We start from the raw sequence: 8,431 nt of genomic DNA, 5'->3' as shown, positions 1-8,431 counted from the left end.
TCCCTCCCTTTTCTCTCACTCCACCACCACCACCATCACCACCTTCCCTTGTCGCAAAGTTTATTCAGACCACATTTGAAATTCAATTCAAGAATAGAAGCAGTAACCGTATACAACCTGTGAAATATGGGTTTAATTTCACTTCTCTTTAACTTGGCATATCAAATTTTGATTTATTGATACAGATGTTACCAGATTATAATCCAATAAGACCATGTTAAGTTTGCTACAGATATTTTTATTTTTCTAGCCGTTTCGTTTGGTTTGTTTTGTTTTGTTTTTTCCTTTTTTGCTATTGTTTTTTTTTGTTGTTGTTGTTGTAATAGTTGTTGTTGTTTTTTTAGATTTATGATTTCATTAATATTATTGAAGATAGGTGAGGGCAGTGTGTGAGTCAAAGGACGTAGCATAACATTAAAAATATGTGCCGTGTAGTATTTTTGTTTCTTTGCTTTTAACATTTTTCTCTAGTTGAACATTCAGCTAATGTCAACATTACATTTAATAATACATAATACTGCTAAAGCTCAACAAGATCACTTCCAATATGAGCCAATAAGAATTTTATTTATGAAGTGAACATGCCATTGATTTTTTACTTCACTTGCTAGAAATAGCGGTCAAATTATCCCCCAAAGAAGAACACCTGATAGTCTAAGAAATAAAGAGGAACACAATTGATAATGAAGTCCAAGGAATATAATTCCTGTTCAAAGGAAAAAAAACAAAAAAACAAAGCATGGCTGAGTTGTAAGAAGCTTGCTTCCCAACCACAAGGTTTCAGGTTCAGTCATGCTACATGGTAAAGTGGCCAAGTGTCTTCTAATATAGTCCTGGGCCAACTGAAGCCTTGTGAGTGGATTAAGTAGATGGAAACTGAAAGATGTTTTGTTGTGTGTGTATATAATATATATGCATACATATATATATATATATATGTATGTATATATATATATATAATATATATATATATATACATACACACATATATATATATAATATATATATATATATATATATACACACACATGTATATATATGTATGTCTTTGTATCTGTGTTTGTACCCCAACACTGTATGACAACCAGAGCTGGTGTGTTTATGTCCCCATAACTTAGAGATTTGGCAAAAGAAACCTAAAGAATAAATACCATGCTTAACAAAAAAGAAAAATTGAATAAGTAGAAGGGTAAATTCAGTCAACAAAAATTTTTTACTTGTTTCACTCATTTAAACTGCAGCCATGCCTTGAAGAATTTTTTGTTACGTTCTTGAGTTCAAATTCTGCCGAGGTTGACTTTGCCTTTCATCCTTTCGGGGTCGATAAATTAAGTACCAGTTACACACCGGGGTCGATGTAATCGACTTAATTCGTTTGTCTGTCCCCTCTATGTTTAGCCCCTTGTGGGTAATAAAGAGACATATACTCTATGTTAATAATTTCTGGGGTATTTTTTTGCCATTTGCAGATATCAGTAGGAAGGGCAATTTTCATGACTTTTTAAAAGTAATAAACAGGCAGTGCTCCAGCCTGGCCACAGTCAAAATGACTGAAACAAGTAAAAGAATTTAAAACAAACAAATAAAATAATCTGAGAAGTTAAAATAGTTGACGTCTGTCTGAAGCCTACAAGTCAGTTATGTCAGAGTTTTTTCCCCCCGTTTCCTTGGTGATTAAGCAACTGAGAGTACAAGTGAGTCCCACTGATAGTGGGGTGGGGTTTTATCACCATGACATGATGGCCAGTCATGGTGTTATGCCCCACCCCCACCAGTTGTCATTTGGCACTCACAGTCAGCTGAATGGATTAAAGCAGAGTGAAATGAAATACCTTGCTCAAGGATGCCTCATGCTGCATTTGATCAAGGATTGAACTTACTACCTTACAATTAGAAGCTTTGCACATAAACCACCATGCCATGAGCCTTCATGAGAAGACTTAAAAAAGAAAACAGCGTTGTGGTTGGTCAAATGAAGATGGATATTTTTTAAAAAAGGTGGACTAGAATATCAAAATAAAGTGACAATTTCACTGAGCTGAGACCGGAGACTAAGTTTGATCTCCCTTCTGAACATCTGTCTTTGATACTTAACTAATGTCCATGGTGCTTATCTAATATTTAGGACATGAGCTGAGTGTAAAAGAAGAATGTTTACATATTGTAAGCTTACAGATTTTGATCTCAACTATGAGATTCATGGCTACTTTGCCTCATGACTCCATGAAATTATTACCTGTAATATACTGGACTAAAATTCGTTCAGTTTTAGCAAAAAAATCTATTTTCTAGTGGCTTGTAAAACGAAATTAATATAATCATTAGGTACACTGATATTTCTTACTTTTCCTCTCTTTGTGCATTTATTTACACAGGCACACATACATACATACATACAATACATACATACATACATACATACATACATACATACATACATACATACATACACACATACATACATACTTACATACATACATACATGGATGCATACATACATACATATATCAATATATGTGTATATATGTGTATGTATGTATATATATGTGTGTGTGTGTGTGTGTGTGTGTGTGTACGTATATGTGTATGTCGACTTTGCCTTTCATCCTTTCAGGGTCGATAAATAAAGTACCAGTTTTGCACTGGGGTTGATGTAATCGACTTAATCCTTTGTCTCTCCTTATTTGTCCTCTCTATGTTTAGCCCCTTGTGGGTAGTAAAGAAATAGATATATATATATATATATATATATATATATTATATATTTATAAATATATATTTATATATATATATTTATAAATAATATATATATGTATGTATGTATGTATGTAGGTATGTATGTATGCATGCATATATGTATCTATTGTATCTATCTATCTATTTATCTGCTTGCCAGTCTGTCTCTCTCTGATCTTCCATCCATGCCTCTATCCAACCAATAATCCACACACACACAAACAAACACACACACCTATTGTTTCCTTCTCCATTTCCTTGTTTGCCTTCTACTGTTTATCCTCTCTCTAAATCACTTCCTGCTTTCCCTTTTCTTACATATATATATATATATATATATATATATATATATATATATATATTATGTGTGTGTGTGTGTGTATAAGTATTATGTGTGTGTATGTGTTCATGTATGCACGTATACACACGTGTGTATGTTTCCTCTTTTTTAATTCCACTTCCCCTTCCTCTTCTTTCGCTTTTTCTTTCCCTCTTCCTGACTTTTATTCCTTATTTATTTCCTTATTTTATTTTACTTCATATTATTATTTCTTTTACATTACATTTCATGTTTCTAATCTAAACCCACCCCATTATTTTTTCTACACACACATACACATACATATATACACACATAACCGTATATACATATACATGGCACCCATGCCATACCATACCATACGCACGCACACTCTTTATTGGTAAATATTGACTTTGCTTCGATCTTGAACTAGAAGCGAGGAGTTTATGGATGTTTATGTCATGAAATGAATATATAGATTAATACAGTCCTTTGGGAAAATGAATCTGGGATATTAAACTTTGCAAAATAGTAGCAATATCAGATATCCTTTGAAGAAAGCGCTATAACTTATTTTCAATTAAATTTTTATTTTCGCAGTGGAAATTACTTTCTATTAGATTTTTAATTCATAAATTTAACTGAACGCGAAAATCTCCCATTTTCCCAATACAAATTGCATCAGCAAAGAATTATAATATGTGTCTGTGTATGGATACATATATAAAAACATATAAACATATACATTCCTGTGTGTATATATATATATAATATATAATATATATATATATATATATATACATATATATATATATATATAGTTATAGATATATATAGATATATGCACATACATACATGTATAAATAAATGTGTGTTTATTATATATATATATATATATGTGTGTATGTATTTACATACACACAGTGTATGCATATATGCAAAGATATGTAACAGCTTATATGTGTACTTATACATATGTAAACATATGCGTTCTGTAATATAAACGCCAATGCATACCCACTATACATGAGTCTCTTTAACTATCTACACATTCACACACACACAAACACACATGTCTGTATATGTACATATATATATATAAACATGTATATATATATATATATATATATATATATATATAAACATGTATATACACACACACACACATATATATATGCCTGTGTATGAGCATGTATGTGTTTACCTGCAAGTGTATGAATGTGAGAGACTGTATATGTATGTATATGGAAACGTATAGAAATACATATATTCTCACATAAATGTGCAGGAAAGGGTTAATGAGATTTGGGATGTATATATTAAATAAACACAAACTTAATCTGTGCCAAAATGAAGCAATTTTTGCAAAATTTGTTATTGTACTTCAGTGAAGGTGTGCGTGAGCACGCACACATGTATTTGTGTAATGTATATATATATATATATGTGTGTGTGTGTGTATGTGTGTTTATGTGCACATGAAGATATGCACACATATCTAAGCATGTATACTTGTTCATACTAAATGACACACATATGCGCATACATTTATATTAATAGTTATAATGTCCAGCTTTTATATTACATTACATTACAACAATTAGTTTCGCTATTAACAGGCTCTTCAGGTAACTTCAATATATGGTCAATTATTCCATCTTCACATGTTAATTGTTATTCAAATATGGATGTAAAGCATTGTGTTTGATAAAGAATAATTAGTTATTGTGTATGTGGGGTTGCTGCATTCATTTAACAAGATGGTGGATGTGTATGCACAAACATGAATGTACATATATGTTGGCATGTTTAAATGCTTTTGCCTCTCTGTTGGAGAAGCATTGTATAGCTTGGTGGTTTTCATTTGATTTTTGAATAGTATGTTTCTATTAGTAAATACATTTGTGAGCTTTTGTGTTTGTGAGTTCATCTAAACAGTTTGATGTGGTGATTGTGTGTCTACTAAAATGACATGATAATAGTGAATGCGTGAATTTATTAAAAGAACATTTAGGGTATATATATACATGTGTGCTGGGTGTGCTGCTGTACTCCATCTCTGAATACAGGAGAATGTCTCATCAGGTAGAAAAGCAGCTTCGTAGGTGTTTTGTCCCCTCCCATCATAGCACCAGAGCTGTCTGGTGGGTGGGGGACACAAATTGATGTAGGTGACCAAACTCCCACTCAACAGTATAAGCTTTATTGAGTTAGATGTTGCAGCTCTGTGTCAGATGTCCCTATTATCATCAATGTTCTTGCAGCAGCACTTGTCCTCTCTTCTGAGCCAAATGTAATGGTTAGTTTTCTCAGCAGCTTCTGTCAATATTCTGGCAACATCTTTTGCTTCCATCACAGCTCCTCCAAGACTCCTGAACAGTGAATGATCCCTTGTTCTAACAAATCTTCTTACATCTTCCTCTCGATAGAAAGACATATTGTTTCCAATCCATTGTTTACAAAGGGTTCAACTAACCTACTGTATTTTCTGGCTTTCCTGCAGAGGCTTACTTTCGAAGGAACTCTCAGCTCAACCATTCTTATACCTTCTGTATTTGAACCATATGACAAGGTCAGGTTTTGTAGGGGCAAAAAGTGGGAAATGATATTTGCCATCAAGTTCAGCAGAGACCTCCCAACTCCCCTTCCATTTTGCAAAAAGAAAGATTTTTCTTTTTCTAATTTTGGAGTTTTAATTGAACGCCTTTTAAAACTTCAAAGCCCAGTTGCTGGGGTTAAATCAGGTGATGGACATTTTACAAATGTCCACTACCTATTGGATATTTGTAAAATTGCTGTTCATATAAATTGATGCATGTCTGATGTAATATGTCTAAAGTTTAGTGCATAGCACCTTGAGCAAGACTTTTCAACTCCAGCCCAGGGCCAACTGAAGCTTTGCAAGAGAATTTAGGAGAAAGAAATTGAAAAAAATTCCCATTGTACATACATACATACATATTATGGCTGCCCCCTCGTTATCGAGTATGGCCATTGCACAAAGCTTAACTGTTACTGGTGCTGTGATTGAATGTGACTTTTTAGCCCAGCTAAAGATCTACAATGTCTTGTACAAAATTGGCAACTAAAACCTTTACTGGTAATAGCTGGCTGTAGTTGTAACTGGGCTTCATGTACCTTTGCATGTCGTTTAAGTCCTCCTGCCGAATTACACTCTCTTCCACATGCCCGACATACATACATACATACATACATACATACATACATACATACATACATACATACATACATACATACATACACACATACATACATACATACACACATATACACATATACACGCATACATATATATGCAACATGATATTGTCACAAAAACAATATGAAATGCAATTCAGGAGAAAGACAGTCTTGGTATAAATACAGAGAAACATCAACATAAGGAATACTGATGGAAAATTGCCATCAAAACATCCGTCAAGTATAAACATTACAGGCTGGACAGTGTTTGGGACAGACAAATAAAAGTGTGCAACATCATAGAGGTCAGCTGTCCTGATGATTTGAATAGCTCTTTGAATACCAAAGAGAAAGAGGATCACTATGTACAACTGTTTTTAAGCCTTCATCTTCTATATTCAGATAATAAATTCAAATTTATACCAATAATAATTGGTCCACTTGGTTTTGTGAGTAAATGCCTAAGTAACAATCCTGGATAAGTATGGGTTTTTGGAAAAAAGAAATCAACCAATTAATTCATACATAACAAATACAACCTGTAAATTGAACAGTAAAAATATGTAAGATTCTCTTTTTTTTTTTTTTTCATGTTTCAGTCATTTGATTGCAGCCATGCTCGAGCACCACCTTTAGTCGAGCAAATCGACCCCGAACTTATTCTTTGTAAGCCCAGTATTATTCTATCGGTCCTCTTTGCCGAACCGCTAAGTGACAGGGACGTAAACACCCAGCACATCGGTTGTCAAGCAATGCTAGGGGGACAAACACAGACACACAAACACACACACACACACATATATATATATATATATTATATATATATATATACGACAGGCCTTCTTTCAGTTTCCGTCTACCAAATCCACTCACAAGGCATTGGTCGACCCAAGGCTATCGTAGATGACACTTGCCCAAGATGCCACGCAGTGGGATTGAACCTGGAACCATGTGGTTGGTAAGCAAGCTACTTACCACACAGCCACTCCTGTTCGCAAATTTAAAACATATTGTTTACATTATCTTCTTTCAAACAATGGAGCTTTGTATCCTTGTTAGAAACTAACTCTTTCCTCAGGAAGAATTTAAAATCAAAAACAGAAGTGAACACCTCCATGTTTGTATGTGTGTGTGTGTGTGTACGTGTGTGTGTACGTGTGTGTGTGTGTGTGGTGTGTGTGTTGTGAGTGTGTTTGTGTATTATTGTTTTTTTGCCTTGACATCGCTTAGTTGTAAACAAGTGTCGCTGTCATGTGACCAATATCCTTCATTTCCAATCTTCCATGAGAATATTTGTGGTCATGGGAAAATATTACCTTTCTTGGAAACAGGATGGGATTCATGACAGGAATGGCATCTGGCCATAGAAAATCAGCCTCAAAAAAAATTCTATGTGACCTATGCAAGTATGGAAAGTGGACATTAAAACAATGATGATGATGATCATCATCATCATCGTTTAACGTCCGTTTTCCGCACTAGCATGGGTTGGACGGTTCGACCGGGGTCTGGGAAGCCAGGGGCTGCACCAGGCTCCAATCTGATCTGGCAGTGTTTCTACGGCTGGATGCCCTTCCTAACGCCAACCACTCCACGAGTGTAGTGGGTGCTTTTTACGTGCAAAAAAAAAAAAAAAGCACCCACTACACTCGCGGAGTGGTTGGCGTTAGGAAGGGCATCCAGCTGTAGAAACACTGCCAGATATAATATAAATATATCTTTTCTTACCATCAATCAGTCCATCTGTTTGGAATCATGGGTATATGTTTTCAACTGTAGCTCCAGTTCACCTAAAGCCTTGTGAGTGAATTTGGCCACTTATATGTGAATAGATAAATGAAAGAAAGAAGCAGGAGTTACCAGAATCATTAGCATGCCAGGTGAAACGCTTAACGATATTTCGTCTGCTACTACGTTCTGAGTTCAAACTCTGCCAAGGTCAGTGTTGCCTTTCATCTTTTCAGTTGATAAATTAAGTACCAGTTGTGTAATGGGGTCAATGTAATCGACTAGTCCTCACCCACCAAAATTTCAGACCTTGTGCCTATAGTAGAAAGGATTATTTAAAACAGTTTGATTCAGCCCCTTGCATGGGGCCATATCTTGCATGGGGACAAACCTTGCATGGGGCCAAATCAAACTGTTTTAAATGATGAACTTTCCTGTCAAGGATGATGTATGATTTGCTTATAG

General features: G+C 34.6%; 1 protein-coding gene across 6 annotated transcripts in view; it reads left to right on the top strand.

The window, feature by feature from the left end:
• Positions 1-8,431, top strand: part of LOC115219542 (protocadherin alpha-6-like) — a 178,559-nt gene that overhangs the window by 711 nt on the left and 169,417 nt on the right. The gene's annotated exons all lie outside the window — the stretch shown is intronic.

The sequence above is a fragment of the Octopus sinensis genome, linkage group LG14 (assembly GCF_006345805.1).
Source record: "Octopus sinensis linkage group LG14, ASM634580v1, whole genome shotgun sequence".
Taxonomy (NCBI): Eukaryota; Metazoa; Mollusca; class Cephalopoda; order Octopoda; family Octopodidae; genus Octopus; species Octopus sinensis.
This window is presented reverse-complemented; position numbering and strand designations above follow the sequence as displayed.